Genomic DNA, 17,125 nt, shown 5'->3' with positions numbered 1-17,125 from the left:
AAAGGGCCCCTGCAGCCTGGGAAGGACCATGGACTGGAAGGCAGCATAAGCCACTGGAAGTATCTGCTGCGGTTGAGAAAGACCAGTCTGGTAGTGTGGCCCAGGCTGGGAGGGGACGATCTGGAGGCAAGGAGGCCAGCGAGGAGGCCCAGCAGCAGCCCAGCCTCTTCTGCCACCATTCCTTCCCAGTCAATTCCACCCCTCTTGGCCATGGTAGAGGCCACGTCCGTTTCAGCCACACATGCTGTGTGTTCCCTCTACCAGGTACACCCCTCTCATTCTTACCTACCTGTGCTTGAAGCCCCTCTTCCATAAAGCCCCCACTCCACAAATCCCCAACTCTGGTCAAGACTGGACACACTTGCTCCTGATTCCTAAAGCTCAGGTTGTCTGTCCCACCCACCCTGGAACCAAATCATGCACCATGTCCCCTCTGCTCTTCTTTGCTTGGGCAAGTCTTACCCAAGATGCTGCCCCACTCTCTTCCCTCACCTTCCCCTTAACATCTGCATGGTGTTCTCACAGGCGGTCTCTTCCTGCCTAAGACCTGGAATGAGCTCCCACGAAAATGCTGATCCCCTCGGGTATTATCTGGGTCTCACTCACCTACTAGGCTGTGTGCCCTCTTGGAGGCAGCTGCATTAAGCAAAGGACTTCAAAAACAGTGGGTCCCTGGAAAATATTTGGTCCCTTGGGGCCAGCGAGCCCAGGTGCCTCTCCCACAGAAACAGTGCACAGTGCTGTGCACATGGCCTCCACCTCCTCTCTCCCTGTAGAGCCACACATCAGAAGGGGGGCAGGGGGCATCCATGCTGCAGCCACAGGCAGCTATTTAAGGCAACAGGCTGCCATGGAAATAGAATGATGATAATGATGATGGTGGTGGCAACTGGCATTTATAGGGATAAGTGCTGTTCCATATGTTTATATGAATTAACTCATTAAATCTTCACTATAGTCCTGTGAGGCCAGGGCAGTTATTATTCCCATTGTACAGATAGGGACACTGAGCCACAAAGAAGTAAATAACTCATTCAGCATGTGGTGGAGCCAGGAGTCACCCCAAAGCCTTGCCCTGAAGCACCTCACTCTGTGACCTCGCAGGGACAAATGGAAAGGAAAAAGGAAGTTCAGAATAAGAGCCTGAGGTGTGTTCTTATTTGGGGTAAAAGAAAACTAAGTATTTGTATGTATGACAGATGCATACGAGTAGCAAAGTGGAAGGATATGCTCCAACTGTTAACTGGGGTTACCTGGGAGGAGGTGCGGAGGACACTTTTACTCTATATACTTTTGGGGTTTTTCGCAGTTTTCACAATGAGAAGAAAATTCCATGTATTATGTGAGCAATTAAAAAAAAGCAAACTGCCCTGGCTGGTGTGGCTCACTGGTGGAGCACCAGCTGAACACCAAAGGGTAATTCCCAGGAGGTAACCACTGGATATCTGTCTGTCTACCCCTTCCTCCCTTCCTCCTTACTTTCCTTCCACTCTCTCTAAAAATCAATGGAGAAAACATCCTCAGGTAAGGATTAACAAAACAATCAAAAAAAGAGAGAGAAAACTTTGGGGGTGAAGGGTACTGAAGGGTAAAGGGGGTCAAATATATGTTAACAGAAAACGATTTGACTTTGGGTGGTGGGCACACAATGTAAAATACAGATGATGGATCATAGAAATGTAACTTGAAATCTACCGAATCTTAGTAACCAATGTCACCTCAATAAAATTAATAATTTTTTTAAAAGAACGAACTTGTTAGGGCCTCTTAATGTTTGATGAACGAACAGAAGCCAGATTCACTTTCTAGCCTGTTTTCTCAAAGTCTGGGTATGACCATTAGTGGACTGTAAAATCAATTTAGTGAGCTGCAACCAGCAATTAAAAAAATATTAGATAGACTAGAATAGAAAGTACCAGATCAACAGAGGAAGTAAAAGAAAGAGTTTTTTCACTAAACCTGCATTTCAGTTATTTACAGTGAGGGTGAACAAAATTGTGACCTAAAATGTATTTCTTACCACAGGTTACTAGCAGTAATTTGAAAGCCACTGGTGCGGACTTGTTAGTGTAGAGAGGATTAAGGCCCCACCTGCAAGGGCCTCCTGGACCAGTGGGAGAGAGGCTTTTTGGAGAGGGTGAGTCATCTCTGTTTAGGAAGTCAGAGGGGCGCCTGGCTGTTGGGAAATGTCCTATTTAGCCCACTCCACAGTCCTCCTCTGTGGCCTGGATCACCCCTTGGTATACTTTCCCTCCCTCCAAGGCTTCTGCTTTTGAAAGCCTTTGCCAGAGTTTTGGGGTTGAGCCTCCCCCAGACCAGAATGTCTATGCCCACTCCACTGTGTCACCCAAAACGCCACTTTTCTTTGCACCTAAGGACTTCCTCCTGGATGCTTCTGGGGCCATACATCCCCTCGTTGGGGGGGGGGGGGGGGGGCGGCTAGAAGATTCTTTTCCAGCCTCCAGATGAGGAGGCCCAGTCCCAGGGAGCCTCTGGAAATGCAGCTGTGTGGTCAGCGCGGAGAGGCCTCCACTCAGCCTGCAGTGAAGGCTGCCCCCACCCAGGGTGAGCCTGACCTTACGCAGGAAGGGTGGGGGGACAGAAGCAGAGGCCCAGCCTGGGGCCCCCGCGGCACTGGCGCCTCCACTTCAGAGCTCGCCTAGCCCACCTCCCTCCCCTCCCAGGGCAGCAGACAGCTAGAAAGATAAAATAAAAAGAAGTAATTCCCTGCTCTGACGTCAGCTCGAGGTCTTAACAGCCCAGCAGAGGCTGAGGCTGGATTGCAACCAGATGTAACACCCTTGAATCCTCAGCACACCGCTGCGCTGGAAGAGAAACGAGGCGGGGGTGCACTCGGGGTGGGAGGGGCGCGCTCGGTCCCGCGTGGCCCTCGAGTCGGAGCCCGCGGGAGCCGCGGGAAGGAGCTGCGGGAGGGAGCGCGGCGCGGGAGGCGCGGGGCCAGGGTCCGCCATGCAGGCGCGCCGCCTCCCTTCCCCCAGCCCGGCTGCGCATTGTTACCCGCCAACCACCAGTTCCGAGCCGAAGCCCCAGAGCTCCCCGCACCCAGGGCTCCCCAGAGGAGGGCACAGCCCCGGGCCGGGCCGGATCGAGGGCCCCAGGGCCCCGGGAAGGACGCCGCGCGCGGGGCGAGGGCGCCGCAGGGAGCCGGGGCCGCGGCGGCCTCGGGCCTGGCTGATGTTTCGCTTCCCCTCCAGCCCTACCGCGGCCTCCGGGCGACCGAGGCTCCAAATGTCACCCCCGCGTCCTGCCACTCCCTCGCCCCGCCGCGCTCGGGGCGCCGCTGGGCGCCGGCCCCCGCCTCGGTCTCCCTGGCCCCTGCTTCCAAGGCGCGGGGGCATGGACCTGGCCGCGTGCCGCTGCCCGGGGACGCGGGGCTCGCGTGGCCGGCGCCCCGCACCGTGATGCCACCCTCCGAGGGCCCGCGCGCCCCCGGCCTGGGCGCGCCGGAGCTCCCGGGCCTCTGGGCGGCTTCCTGCCGGGTCGCGCGGCCTCCGCACAGGCCCCGGGCCGCTGCCCGGGCGGGGGCTCCGCGTGAGCCCCGCGAGCTCCATCTCCCCACGCAGGCCCCCGCCCCTCGCGTCCCTGACCCCCAAGCTGCGGCCCGCGTCCGGCCCCAAGCCCCACGCGGAGACGTCGCCCCCCCACGCGCTCACAAAGGTCCGCTCCGGGCGCGGGGCGAGAGCCCCCACGTCCCCCACGCTCGGCCGGCACTTCGCCCCGCGGAGCGCGCAGAGCCTCCGGCCACGCTTGACCCGCGCTGCCAGCGCCCCACGCACGAGCCGACCCCAGCCGGCCGCGCAACCGTTCCGAGACCCTCACCCGCGGCGCAGGGCGCCCCCACCCTGCAGCTCCCCAGACGGCCATCTGCTGACCTCGCGCACCCCCCACGCCACACAAAGCGATGACCCCGCGGACTCCTACGTGCGGCCCCACGCGCTTCCACGCTTCGCCCAGCCTCGGACCCGGCGCCCCGCGCCCCCCGCGCCCCGGCGCCCGTGCTCACCTCGGCGCCCCGCTCACTCGGGGGCCCTGGGTCTGGCGCGGCGACTTCGCGGCCCCGAGGCCCGGCAGGCCATCGGGCGTCAGGCGCGCCGGCCCCCGGCCGGCAGGAGGGTGGGCCGCGGCGCCCCGCGCCGGCCTGCTCCGCTCGCCTCGCCTCGCCTCGCCTCGCCTCGCGCCGCGCCGCCGCCTCGCTCTCCGCCGCCTCTCGCAGCCCGGCCGCGGGCGGGGGCGGCGCCCGGGGCCCGGGGAGCCGGGCGCGGGGACCCGGCCTGGCCGCGCACCCGGCGGGCCTGCCTGGTGACCGCGGGGAAACGCCGTCCCCTGCGCTCGGAAGGAGCGAGCCCGCGGCCGCCGCGCGGGGGGAAGGAGCCGAGAGCGGGAGGAAAAGTTCCCGGCGGCTCGCCGCGCTCGCTCGCGCCCCGGGCCCCGGGCGGCCGTGCGCGCCCCGGCGGCGCCCCCTGGCGGGCGCAGCGCCCACCGCTCGTCCGCGCGCCTGGGCGGGAGGCTTGGCTGTGGGGCCAGTGGCGCCCTCCGGGGCCCTCGCGCTCCGCCTCGGGCTTGGGGGCGCCGCGCGACGGGGCTGGGGGATGGCTGGAGCCTTGAGCAGAGGGGTGCGCCCGACATCCCGCGCCCAGTGCTTCCAGCCTCCAGCTCCCACGCCACCCCACCGTTAGCCCTCACTGTGACCTTCTCTTGAAACAGTTTTGCCTTCTGAACTTAAAGGGCTGGGCATAAATGTCTTCACTTACTGGGCACCTGGCACCTTGCTAGGCGCTGAGGAATCAACAGAGGTAAGTGGCCCCTGCTGTCATGGAGCTGGCGTCCTGGTGGCAAGGGACGGACAGCAAACAGAAGTTTACATATGAAAAGAAGGTAATTGCAGGGAGTGATAAGTGCTAGGAAGAAAACTAGCAGGTGAAGTGACAGATAGGGACCACTTAGCTGGGAGGAAGGCACCTGTCATGGGCAGAGCTACAGGAATAGCATCTCTGGCTGAGGAAAGAGCAGGGTAAAGGCCCTGAGCAGAAGAGAGCCTGCTGGACAGGAGCAAGGGGACAAGTAGTGGGCATGCCGAAGGCAGAGCCATAACAGAGGACCAGGATCTTCAGGGCGACAGAGGGTCTGGGAGAAATTTAGATGCAATTCTAGTGTGATGGGGAAGGAAGCCATCGGCAGGTGGTTTTAAGCGGAGGACTGTTGAATGAATGAACTTATTAACTTACAGACACCCTGACAATTGCCACTGCAAGGCTTCCACTCACCATTGCTCAGGCTGAAAGCCAGCAGCACCTGCTCCAGAAGCCTCCCACCCCCACCCAGCCTCTGGGCTCTGTTGGTCTTAGGGAGGTGGTCAAGGCATCAGAGATCCCAGGTGACTTGGGGGCTAGTGAGCTCCTGTATCAAACTTCAGTTTCCTCATCTGTAAAACACGGCCCTGGGGCTGTTGAGGTACAGTGTCCTTTTATCTTGGTAGGTACCAAATGGCTGTACCCCTTTCTATAGGTCTCATTTGTAGCCCATCTGTAGGCAGGCTAATCACATTTTGCTCACAAGGAAACTGAAGTGCAGAGTGGTAAAGTCACCTGTCCTGGTCCTCAGGCTAAAGTGTCAGAGTGAAGACTTGCACCCAGACCCAAGCTCAGCCACCTATCTCTCAGGGTGAATAGTAAGAGCAAGACAGAAGCTGGACCTAGATATGAACTGTGGTGTTTCAATATAGTTTTAAGCACAGGTTCTGGGGGAGACAGACTTGGTTTCTAACTCTGACTCTTCTATGCCCAGCTGGGTGGCTAGGCAAACCACGTAACTTGCTGAGTCTCAGTTTCCCCATCTGTAAAATGGGAATGATAGCAGTCCCTACTTCCTGGGGTTGTAGGGCATGTGAAGCATTTAGCCCAGGGCCTGGCATGCAGTGAATGCTGTTAGCGTTTTAGGTCATATTCTAGATGTGTGTCCCTTTCATCTGTCCAGAGGTTTCCTCACCCCTAGCATGGTTCAGTCTCCTGCCCGCCCTGCCTTAACCTGCTTCTGGGGAGAACCTAGGGAAAGGCCAGGTGCTGGGAACATCAGTGGGTGGCAAGAAGTGGAGACCCCTGGGGGCCATCTCTGAGCACCTATTGTGTGCCAGGTGCCTTCCATGTGTATTAGTTTCCTAGGGCTGCAGTAACAATTGACCACAAATCTAGTGGCTTAAAACAACACAAATTTATTCTTTACATTCTGGAGGTCAGAAGTCCGAGATCAGTTTCACTGGGCTAAGGCCAAGTTGTTGATAGGGTTGGCTCCTTCTAGAGACTCTAGGGAAGAATCTGTCCTTGCCTTTGCTTGCTTCTGGAAGCCATCTACATTTCGTGGCTCACGATCCCTTGTTGACCTCCAGAAGCTAGGAAAGTTAAGGAAATAATTGCTTCTGTTGTCACATCTCCTACTTCCTTTGACTATCTTGCCTCCCCTCATAAGGACCCTTGTGATTACATTAGGCCCACCTGGATTATCCAGGGTACCCTCTCCATCTCAAGACTCTTAATTTAATTACATCCGCAAAGACCCCCCGAGCCCCCCGCCCTCTTTGCCAAATAAGGAACTATTCGTAGGTTCCAGGGTTAGGACCTGGATATCTTTGAGAGCCATCGTTAAGCCTCACTTTCCATGCATTCTCTGCTTTCTCATCACAGCTCATTGTACAGACAAGAGAATTCAGGCTCAGAGTTGAAGTCACTCCTCCAAGGTCACACAGCAAGTGAGTTTATTCACCTCTTCCATGCATATTATTGAGTGCCCACTGTGGGTCAAACATCAGATTAGGCTCTGGGTTGCTATGTAAAAGTTACCTATGAAGAGCAAGCTGTGAAGCACAGGCACAAAGTGTAATGACCTGGTCCTGCTGAGGAATTCAGGGAAGGCTTCCAGGAGGAGGTGGCTCATGATCTGAGATCTGAAGAGTGATTTTCCTCTAACTAAAACAGGCAGGCTTGTGAGCAAGAGCCACTTATCTATGGGGCTAACATCCTGAGACTGCTGGGAGGGCATGGGGCTTCTCAGGGGAGAATGGGGAACTGGTCAGGGGTCACTGCCAGCTTTGCCAGCATCCAGAAGATTCTGCTACCTGTTTGTCATCCTTAGCAAGATACAGGTAAGAAAGTGAGGAGGGACTGGGCTCACTGTGTGGCACAGATGCCCAGTAAAGACAGTATTGGTACAAAGATCTCAAACTTGCAGCTTGAAGGTGGAATCCAGGCTGCTAGATTTGAAAAAGCAAACAGTGTTTGAAAATTCTGGAGTTGAAATGCTTTTAAGGACTCTAAATTCTTGGGGCCCTACCACTGTGACCTTTTGCGCTATCCCCACATTTAAATCACCCAACTGATCATCAAAGGCATTTGTTCTCCCCTCCCCAAGGGTTATGACCCAGTTCTGCATCCGAATGGCCTTGAGCTCCCTCTTGGTTTTCTCTTAGGCCAAAGGGAGACAATGACTCCTGCCTAGGGGGAGAGAGACCCCTGTGGGCTGGAAGACAGGGAAAGGGGAGGGATCTATCTCAAGATAGATTCCTGTACCCTGAGGGAATAGACTTATTGGCTCACTCAGTACAATGCGAGGGAGACTTTCATTAGGTGGACATCCCCATTCACTGCCAGGAAACTGAGGCGCGGAAGTGAAGTACCCAGAGGAGAAGTGCAGAGCAGGATTCAGGTGTCCTAGTGCCCCTTCTGAGCTCACCCAGGTTGCCGTCCTGCCTGCTTGAGGCTGAGAGATCGCTGAGGCTTGGGGCACTCTCGCACAAGCATCTTCTGAGCCCAGGCAGAGTGTGGGGTATGCAGCAGGCCTCCCTTTAGTGAGCAGATAGCAAGCACATTTACTGAGCACTTTCTATGTGCTAGGCCCTGCACATTTGGGTCTCTTATCTCCATTTTGCAGAGGAGGACACGTTTAGCCAGTACCCAGAGGAGCGAGATGGAGAAGCAGAGGGACCAATCTTCTGCCCAGCTCTGCCCTGTACTGACAGTGTGACCTTGGGCAGCTGTGTCTGCTCTGGGCCTCTCATTTCTCCAGGGAGAACAGAGGTTGCCCACGGGCTCGTTTTGAGGAGTTAAAACCCTTCCGTGCTGCGGAGCTCTGTCTGGCTGCTGCTGCTTTCCCCTCCAGGCCTCTGTGAATGGGGCCCATCCCGCTCCACTCCCCCTACCCGAAGGCGATCGTGAATGAGCCATTTCTTGCAAAGGTCTTGCCAGTGCTTAGAGCCCTGCTGCAGGAAGGCCAGGGAACCGTGGGGCAGCCCATTTCAGAGTGGGGCAGTAATAGGTGGGGCAGAGCAGCAGGAGGCCCCTGGGCTGTCTGCAAGGCCTCTGGTTTCCAGCAGAGAGAAGGTGACAGCCCTGCTTAGCTCCAGGTGAGTTTCTTTCCAGTTCCAGGGGCCCGAGACCAGCAGGCCCAGGGCCAGGCAGGCGTCACAAGGACCTCCCATTCACGCAGTTCACGCGCTCGCTCATTCAATACGCATCAATTGGGCTAAGCCCTGTGCTAGACTCCATCTCGAGAATAGGATGGTGCAGGTCCCACCCACACAGCACCCCTGAGTCTGCTGAGCCAGACCGACGTTGGACCCATCCTGGAGGCCTCATTATCCCAAGGAAAAGGCCACTTTGATAACAAATCCGCTTGCAACTGGGAACCAACATTTTTTAGTAATTGGAGAAAAGTTTAATTGGAATTGTATTTTTTAAAAAATATAATTAAAGCTATGAAAATACTTATAGTTTATCTTCCATTCAACAAAATTTAGGTTAATATGCTAATTCTGAGATTAATGTGCTGATACTGAGAATGCAAAGTAGTTCATTTGAGGAGACTTGGTTTTTCCACAGAATTGCCTGACGCTCGTTTCGAGGCCCTTCCCGTCAGTAACTGCTCGAAGGCCTCACCGCATCCCGTGTTCCTCGGGCGCTGAGTTCTGTGCCATCCAGGTTGCTTTCTCCTCAAGCACTATGTCATCGCTTTTCACACTGGGGGCTTGTCTTACTAAGACAAGGCTGACCCAGCCAGCTAGAGCTTTGATTTGTCAGCCACTGTGCTGGACCTCAGCATTTCTCCAGCATCACCCTCATCAACTTCATGAACTTCTACATCTTTGGCAAGATTTGAAGATTTCCTTTGCCACCAACTGCATAACTGAACCTGAAAGAGCAGATGCTGATGGCGGGGCACAGAGGGACCTGGTGCCAGCAGTGTGGAAGGTTTGGTTTGGGGCTGTTTGTAAGTGGCCAAGACAGCCCCAAATATGGTCATGTTTTAACAGCTTTTCCTTTCAATGCAGATGACAAATGCTCAGCTGTCAGGGACCCCCCACATCAAGACCAGCCAGGTCAGCCATTGTGGATCTGTTACAGAACCTAATACGTTTGGTCTTTCGGTGCTAATAACTCCTCGGAGGAATGTGGGGAACATTCCATTTCACTTTCAGCCCATGTGGTTCAGCCTGGGCTGACTTTACCTCTGAAATGCAGAGATGGTCACATGACTCAGGTTTAGCCAATCAAGTGCCCCATTTGCCGGGCTACAGTGATCAGTTCAGGGGTGACCGCATGACCCAAGCTTTCTGGGAGTTTTGTTGGAAGCATTGAGCTTTGCTGGAGCCTCCAGGGTTGTTAAGCTGATTCAGTGTGGGCCTGAGGATAAAGCCAATGTGGAGGAGGGCAGTGTAGAGACACACAGAGACGTCATGTCGGCACCTGGATCCAGCTATGCCTGAAGTTAAGGAACCCCTGGACTCCCAGTTACACACATTAGTAAAATTTGCATAAACCAGTTTGAGTTGGCTTTCTGTCATTTGTCTCAAAGAAAACTAAGGTTGCTTTACCTGGAGAAGAAAAATTAGGGTATGGAGAGCAGGAGTATCTGCTCTCAGACACCCGAACAGGGTGGGCGGAGGAGGCCAGGGCGTTGGGGACGTGATGGGATTGCTTTCATACAAACAAAATGAAAAACTGTTTGGGGACTACTTTTATAATACATTTCTATTATTAAAAATAAAGTACATGTTTATTCTGTCTTCAAAGATCTGAAGGGCTGCCCCAGCCTCGTGTACTAACACACAGACTGTGTGGTTCACAGTGGGTGGAGGACCTGGAGCAGGACTTTGACTCTTTATGAGGAAGACCTGCTCACAATCAGACCTGTTCGGGGAGGGCCGTGCACACTCTGAGAGAAACTTCCCATGTTGGGTGTGCAGGCAGAAGCAGGGTGTGATAAAGGGGACTCGGGCTGGCTAGGACAGCAATTCTGTAACTGAATGAACAGGACTTGGTACCTCAGCTCTAGAGGCGAGCTGGGAAATATCAGTGACTTCCAATTTTTTTTTTTAAAATCCTAGACCTGAGGATATGTTTAGAGAGAGGAAGTGGGGAGAGAGAGAAAAAGAGAAACATTGATGTGTGTGAGAGAGAAAAACATCAATCGGCTGCCTCCTGTACCAGGCCTGACTAGGGATCAAACCTGAAAACTTCTGCTGTATGAGATGACGCCCCAACCAGCTGAGCCACCTGGTCAGGGCATTCCAATTTTTAATTGTAAACTAGTAAAGATATTTAAGAAGGTACAAAAAAATAATTCAGTGATTGCCCCTGAATCCACCCTAGTCAGCTCAAGAAATAAAACTTCACCAGTACAGTTCAGTTCCTGGTCATAGACCCTTCCGCCCTGTCCCCACTGTGCCTTGCTGGTCTTTAAGCTTTTACTACATATCCACCATCCTAAGGGATGTGTAGTTCATAGGTCTTTCTTAAATTGAGGGCTTAGAATTGCCATACTTTCAGACCCTACAGATTTTTTTATTACCAGTGGTGAAAATAAAAGTGCTCAGTTACTAATAAAACATGTACTTTATTTTTAATAATAGAAATGTATTATAAAAGTAGTCCCCAAACAGTTTTTCATTTTGTTTGTATGAAAGCAATCCCATCACGTCCCCAACGCCCTGGCCTCCTCCGCCCACCCTGTTCGGGTGTCTGAGCTCAGCCTCGCCTTCTGCATGGTGCAGAGAATCAGTTTCAGAGCGGTGAGGACTGTGACTGAGACAGGGCAGAGTCAGCACTTTACACATTCCCTGGCATGTAGTAAGTGCTCAATTATTGCTCTGGTGGCTACTGCTCTTGTTACCTCAGGGAATTGCCCCAGCGCCCAAGCTCTCCTTGCTCACCCACATAGTCCATGAAATCCTATCCCTTTTACCCTTTTGTTCCCCCTGACCACAGCCTGTGTAACTGGTCTCTGCCTCTAGTTTCAACCCCTCTCCCCCATCCACCCTCTTTGCAGTGGCCCAAGCACTTCCCACTGTGTTGCTCCCTGGCTTGCCACCCCCACTCCTCACCCAACACACACCCAAGGCTGGCCTGGCCCATACACATCCCTCTCTGCTCCATCCCTGCAGAATGACTTGCAGGCCCCTCGATTGTCCCATCCCTCTGAGCATGCCTATGTGCTGTTCCTTCTGCTTGAGACACCTTTCCCTTTTAGCTCTGCCCGGCTGCTCCTCTCTTCTAGGTTCAGCTCAAAAGTGTGCTCCTCCAGGATGCCATCCCGGATGTCCTCTGGTCAAATCGGGCCCTAGCTTTCTCAGCTGTGCACCCAGACACTGCTGTCCTATAACATTCTTGGTAGTCACTATTCTTTACAAGTCTGTCTTGCTCCAGGCGACGAGTTTCTTGAGGTCATGAGTGCTGTCTTCTTTAGGGTTTGGCAGATAGTTTTTGCACAATTTATAAAAACGGCACCATTTACTTTTCTAAGCTCTTTGCAGTTACCAATTCATTAAACCTCACAAAAGCCCAGGAAGGGAAGTATTCAATCAGCCCATTTTACAGATGAGGAGGAAAGGCACTAAGAGTGTATTAGCTCCCTGTGGCTGCCATAACAAATTACCGCTGCCTAGAGGCTTAAAGCAACACAGATTTGTTCTCTTACAGCTCTGGAGGTTAGGAGTTCACAATCAGTCTCCCTGGGCAAGGCTGGAGTCAAAGTGCCCGCCGGTGGCTCCTTCTGGAGGCTCCAGGGGAGAATCTGGGTCCTTGCCTTTTCGGGTTCCAGGGGCTGCCTGCACCCTTCGGCTTGTAGCCCCTTTCTAACATCGCTGCAGCCTCTTGCTTCCAACACTGCATCTCCTTCTCTTCTGGTCACATCTCCCTCTGCCTCTGTTATAAGGACACTTGTGATTACATTTAGGGCCCACCCGGATAAGCCAGGATAATCTCCCAATCTCCCATCTCAAGGTCCTTACTTTAATCACATCTGCAAAGTCCCTTTTTTTTTTTTAAATATCTTTATTGATTTCAGAGAGAGGAAAGGAGAGGGAGAGAGAGAGAGATGGAAACATCAATGACGAGAGAGTCGTTGATCGGCTGCCTCCCGCATGCCCCCGACTGGGGATCGAGCCCGCGACCCGGGCATGTGCCCTGACCGGGAATCCAACCCTGATCGCCTGGATCCTAGGTCGATGCTCAAGTGCTGAGCCACGCCCGGCCAGGCTGCAAAGTCCCTTTGCCAACTAAGGTCACATTCACAGGTTCTAGGGATTGGGAAATGGGGATGTTTTGGGGGACTTTTTTAGCTGACATAGAAGGGCCCCCAAGTGGGAGAGCTGAGACTCCAACCTAGGAGGTCTGGCTCCAGATTTCAGTGCTATGGTGCCTCCTCTCTGGAAGCTCGCTGACTGGCTGACCGCATGGGGCAAAGCTTTTCAGGCGGAAGGAAAAGGGTGCCCTGGCATGTGGGCAAGGAGGCAGGGGCAGCATGGGAGACAAGTCCCCAAAGCTCTGTGGGAGGAGGGAGGGCACAAGCTACCTGGACCCCGATGAGGCACCTCTGTCCATGGCCCGCCACCTGGAAGCAGTGGCCAGGGAGCCTCCACTGAGAGTGGGCGCGCCTGTCCCTCAGGCCTCCTCTCCACATCCACACCCCTTAGTGGTCAGCAGGGCTTGGACGATGGTCCTTCCTGAACACGCAGTGTTTAGACCATGCCAGGCAGTGGGCCAAGCTCTTCCCTGGCTCCTTTAGTCTTTACAACCATAATTGCTCACAGACACTCTGTGGATGTGCAGAGTGAAGCCTATCAACAGCGCTGGTATTTCTGGAACCCGGACCAAGTGCCCCAAGCCCTGTGCTCCCAAGTTCACACTCACATAGTACTCCTAGCAGCCTGTAAGGGAGTTCCTGTTATCTCCCTGATTGTCAAGGGGAAACTGAGCTTAATATACAGTGAACAGTTGCAGAATACTGAGGACAGTGCCTGGTACAAGGCCCAAGCGGAGCGACAGAGCTGCCGTTTGACGTGGAAGTAGAGGGCCAGCAAGCCTCTGTCCAGCACCGGGCCGCAGGGGTGGGAGGGGATGCTAGTGCTGGGCTGTGCTACAGGGGCAAGCGGAGCGTGGGGACGGATGGTGATACGGAGGCAGGAGGGGTGGGCCGTGGGGGGGTGGGGGAAGGAGTGGGGATGTAGGGAGTGGACAATGGGGAGGCAGGAGATAGGGAGGGAGGGAGAGGGAGCCAGGGAGGTCCAGGAGAGTCGCCATAGTAACAGGAGCCTGCTCTGCTCTGAGGTTGAGCTGCCCCTGGGGAAGGAGATAAAATGTTTTCTATCGATCTCTGTCGGGAAAGTCATTGATGATAAGCTCCTCCAGCCAAAACAAGGCTAGAGGGGTCTGGCTGGTGGGCGTGTGCCTGGCAGCCACACGGGGCAGGGTCGGACTGGGAGGGGACCGCCCAGCCAGGGTGGGGCTGGGCAGTGGGCCACACCCCTCTCCTCTGGCCTCAGCTCCCCTTCCGACCCATGGGCAGTTGCGCCTGGGTTGCCTTTCTCACCCCTGGAGCTGTGATGAGTCAGAGGTGGGGAGGCAGGAGGAGAGAGGGGCTGGGATCTGGCTGGAGTGTGGGAGATTGTGACTGTTCGCACCTGGAGGTTCGGCTGCAGGAAGCTTGTCCTTTCGCTTCCAGGGAATTGGTGAGATTAGCCAGGAGCCCACCTGGGGCATTGACAGCCATGGCTGGAGAAGGGCTTGGTGGTCTCGGGTGGGGAAAAATACTCCCAATGCTGGCAGGGCCAGGCCCACTGTCCAAGGCCTCACTGGACCAATGGTAGCTTCAGCTCAGGGGCCATTGCATGCGTGCATGTGGGCTGCCAGGTCTCTCAGTCCCGTGGGTACAGGTGTGCATGGGTCACCTGTCTCTGCCAGTCTCCCTGAGTGTCCATCTGCGTCTGTGTCTATGTGCTTCCTTCATTCCACAGGTATTAGAGCCTGCAATGTACCAGGCACTGGGCTGGGCGGGGTCAATGGTGACCAAAGCAGGAACAAATCCACATCCTCAGTCAACATTTGGGGGTGGAGAGAGACAGACAAAATAGATAAGTAAATACATGGGCTATGAAAATGATGTGTTGCAAGGAAGTGCTGTAAGGAGCGGGAGAGCGGGGATGTGGCTTCTTAGATATGAGAGGAAGTCGTGGAAAGCTTGAGAAAAGCTGCTTAGCAAGGGAACAGCCAATGCAAAGGCCCTGAGGAAGGAGTGTGCAGGGACAGCGAGGAGGCCTGTGGGGCTGCCATGGGTGAGTTGGGCAGAGAGGAAGGGCTTGGGTGGCCACAGCTGGACCTCTGGCTTTGATTCTGAGTGGGGGGCCACGAGGAGGCCTGTGATCTCCCTGAGGTCCTCAGCACCCTTGGCTGCTGTGAAGAGAACAAACGTGGTGAGGGCAGGAACAGGAAGGCCAGCGAGGTGGCCACCGCATGAGTCCAGATGGGGTATGAAAAGTTTCCAATCCTAAATAAATTTTGAAGGTAAAATTGACAGGACTTGTTGGCATGGGGTAAGACAGAGGAGAGCCCAGGACACTCCAGAGTTTTTGGCCTGAGCAATCAGCAACATACTTGCCTGAGGTGAGGATCCCTGGCTCTTTGTGGGTGGTGGCTGTGCGCAGGCCCAGGTGTAGGGCAGTATGTATGTCTGCACATGTGGATGTGGCACGTGCATCTTCGTGTGCCCTGAGAGCAAGGCCAGGGTCTCAGGTCTATTGGCTGGAGCCCTACCTCGCCTCATAGTGCCCAGTGCCCAGCCATTTGTTCCTCGGGCCTTCCTGCTGTCCTAAGTGCCAGGCACAAGGGCACTCTCAGCAAGCAGATTCCTGCCAGGTTCTCTCATCCCCGCTGCCCCCGAGGGCTTCAGGGCTGGCAGCAGGCAAAGGGGAGAGGAAACAGAGGAAAAGGGGGCTGTGATGAGCCCTTAGGAAACACTGATGGGGTGAATACAAGCACTTTAGAGCTAGCACCTCCCTGGGGACCACCTGTTGTTGGGGTTTATCCTGCAGCCCCTGAGAGGAGGAACCTGCCCAACAGTAGAGACCCTGACCCCCACCCCCCAGACCACCTCCTTCCGGAAGTCAGAAAGAATCCCACTGGTCCATTCAGCTCTTAGCTTCTCCACTTCCCCAAATCCTTCCATCCTCCAAGACCAGTTCAAGCCCTGGCCTCAGGGAGTCTGATGAGAACCCCGTGAGTACCTGAGTCAGCCAGGGGGGCCCACTTCTGCCTCCTGTTGCTGTGTGCTCTGGGGCAAGTCCCTCCACCTCTCTGAGCCAACATGTCCTCCTTCTGTAACATGTGGCTGGTAGAAAATTGGATCTCAGCCATTAATGGGGCTTCCTTTTCCCTCCAAAGTAATGCAAAGGTCCTGGGGCCAGTTTGGGTCTGTCCACCACCTCTGGCAGGGCTGTGGGTCAGGACAAGTGACCATCTCTTCCCAGCTCAGGGAAATACCAGAAAAACTCTCTTAACAAGGAAAAGCAAGGGGTCAGCCTGCATGGAACTGGAGTGTGGGTGGGTGAAAAATAGAACAAAGCCCAAATTAATGTCTGATATTCATCTAGAACTCTAGCGTTGCACTGCTCAATATAGGTGCCATTAGCCACATGTGGCTATTTGAATTTAAAATTAAATGAAATAAAATTGTTTTAATGTAGGTCCTTAGTCACACTAACCACATTTCAAGTTTTCATGTGTGGGATGTCACAGAGGTTCTACACCCGTACTACACTTTTGAATGGAGTAACCTGCCCATTTTATAGATGGGAATGCTAGGACCAGACACAGGGAGTGACTTGCTGAAGGCCCCTCAGAGCAGCTGGAACCTCCCAGCTCCACAAGGCAGTGGCTGTGTCTGGCTCAGTTGCCATAGTAACCCCAGGGCTGCCAGGCAGGCAGAGCAGGCACTGGCCAATGGTGGTTGCTGAGTGATCACCTGTGCCATCCTCTGCCTCCTTAGGGTAAAGTGGTTTTGGGAGAAGAGTCCTGCCCGTGTTCAGAGGTGGAGCCTCCTGAGTTTGTCAAGGGCCTGTGTGACTCCAGCCCTGCCTCGGTCTTGATACATTACTTCTTTGTGACTCGGTTTCCCCATCATGAAATGGAGGTTATAACAGCCTCATAGGGCTACTGCATGATTTCTAGAAGTTACTCTGGGGCTGTGGGAGCCACTGCAGGTCAGGTAAAGCTGATCTGAGAATAATGTGAACACGGAGGAAAGGGAAGGCCCGAGGAAGGTTCTTGATGATATCCGAGAGCTGAATCCAGCTGTTCCTGAAGCTAGTTATTTTCCAATTATGTTCGCCAATAATTGTTTTTGTCATTTGCAACTCAAAGACTAATGTGAGGCTATCTCATCCAACCCCTTGCCCCCTGATACACTTATGCTCTTTCTCCACATCAGCTGACAGCCTCTGCTTGAATGCCATTCATGATGGGGATCTCACTACCTTATAAGGGAACTTCACAAAGGCAGAACCAACACTGGCATTAGTGAGAGCTGACCATTGATTGCTCCTGTCTGGAAAGGGTGTGTATAGAACAACAAGATGAATGGATAGCCAGGCTGCTCCTAAAGAAGCCCTTCTCGTTCAGGTGCAGTGCACGGCAGTGGAGAGAAGACCCTTCATGTCCAGCAGACCTGGGTTCAAGTTTCAGCCCTGTTGGTGACTCGCTGTATGACCCTGAGCAATAGACTTAGCCTCTCTGAGCTTCAGTTTCACTAACTGTACAATGGGTTCCCTGGCAGCACTCATCTGGTA

The 17,125-nt window shown here is 54.4% G+C and overlaps 1 protein-coding gene across 1 annotated transcript in view; it reads right to left on the bottom strand.

Annotated features, from left to right (window-relative positions):
• The window catches only part of RAI1 (retinoic acid induced 1), a 112,000-nt gene extending 107,931 nt beyond the window's left edge, over nt 1-4,069 (bottom strand). The window contains exon 1 of the mRNA XM_087825742.1: nt 4,025-4,069. The gene's annotated coding sequence lies outside the window, so the exon portion shown is untranslated. The remainder of the gene's footprint in view (nt 1-4,024) is intronic.
• Nucleotides 4,070-17,125: the final 13,056 nt, after the last annotated feature.

Source organism: Miniopterus natalensis, chromosome 17 (genome assembly GCF_054644295.1).
Source record: "Miniopterus natalensis isolate mMinNat1 chromosome 17, mMinNat1.hap1, whole genome shotgun sequence".
Lineage (NCBI taxonomy): Eukaryota > Metazoa > Chordata > Mammalia > Chiroptera > Miniopteridae > Miniopterus > Miniopterus natalensis.
Note: the sequence above shows the minus strand (reverse complement) of the source record. Positions and strands in the feature narration are given on the sequence as shown.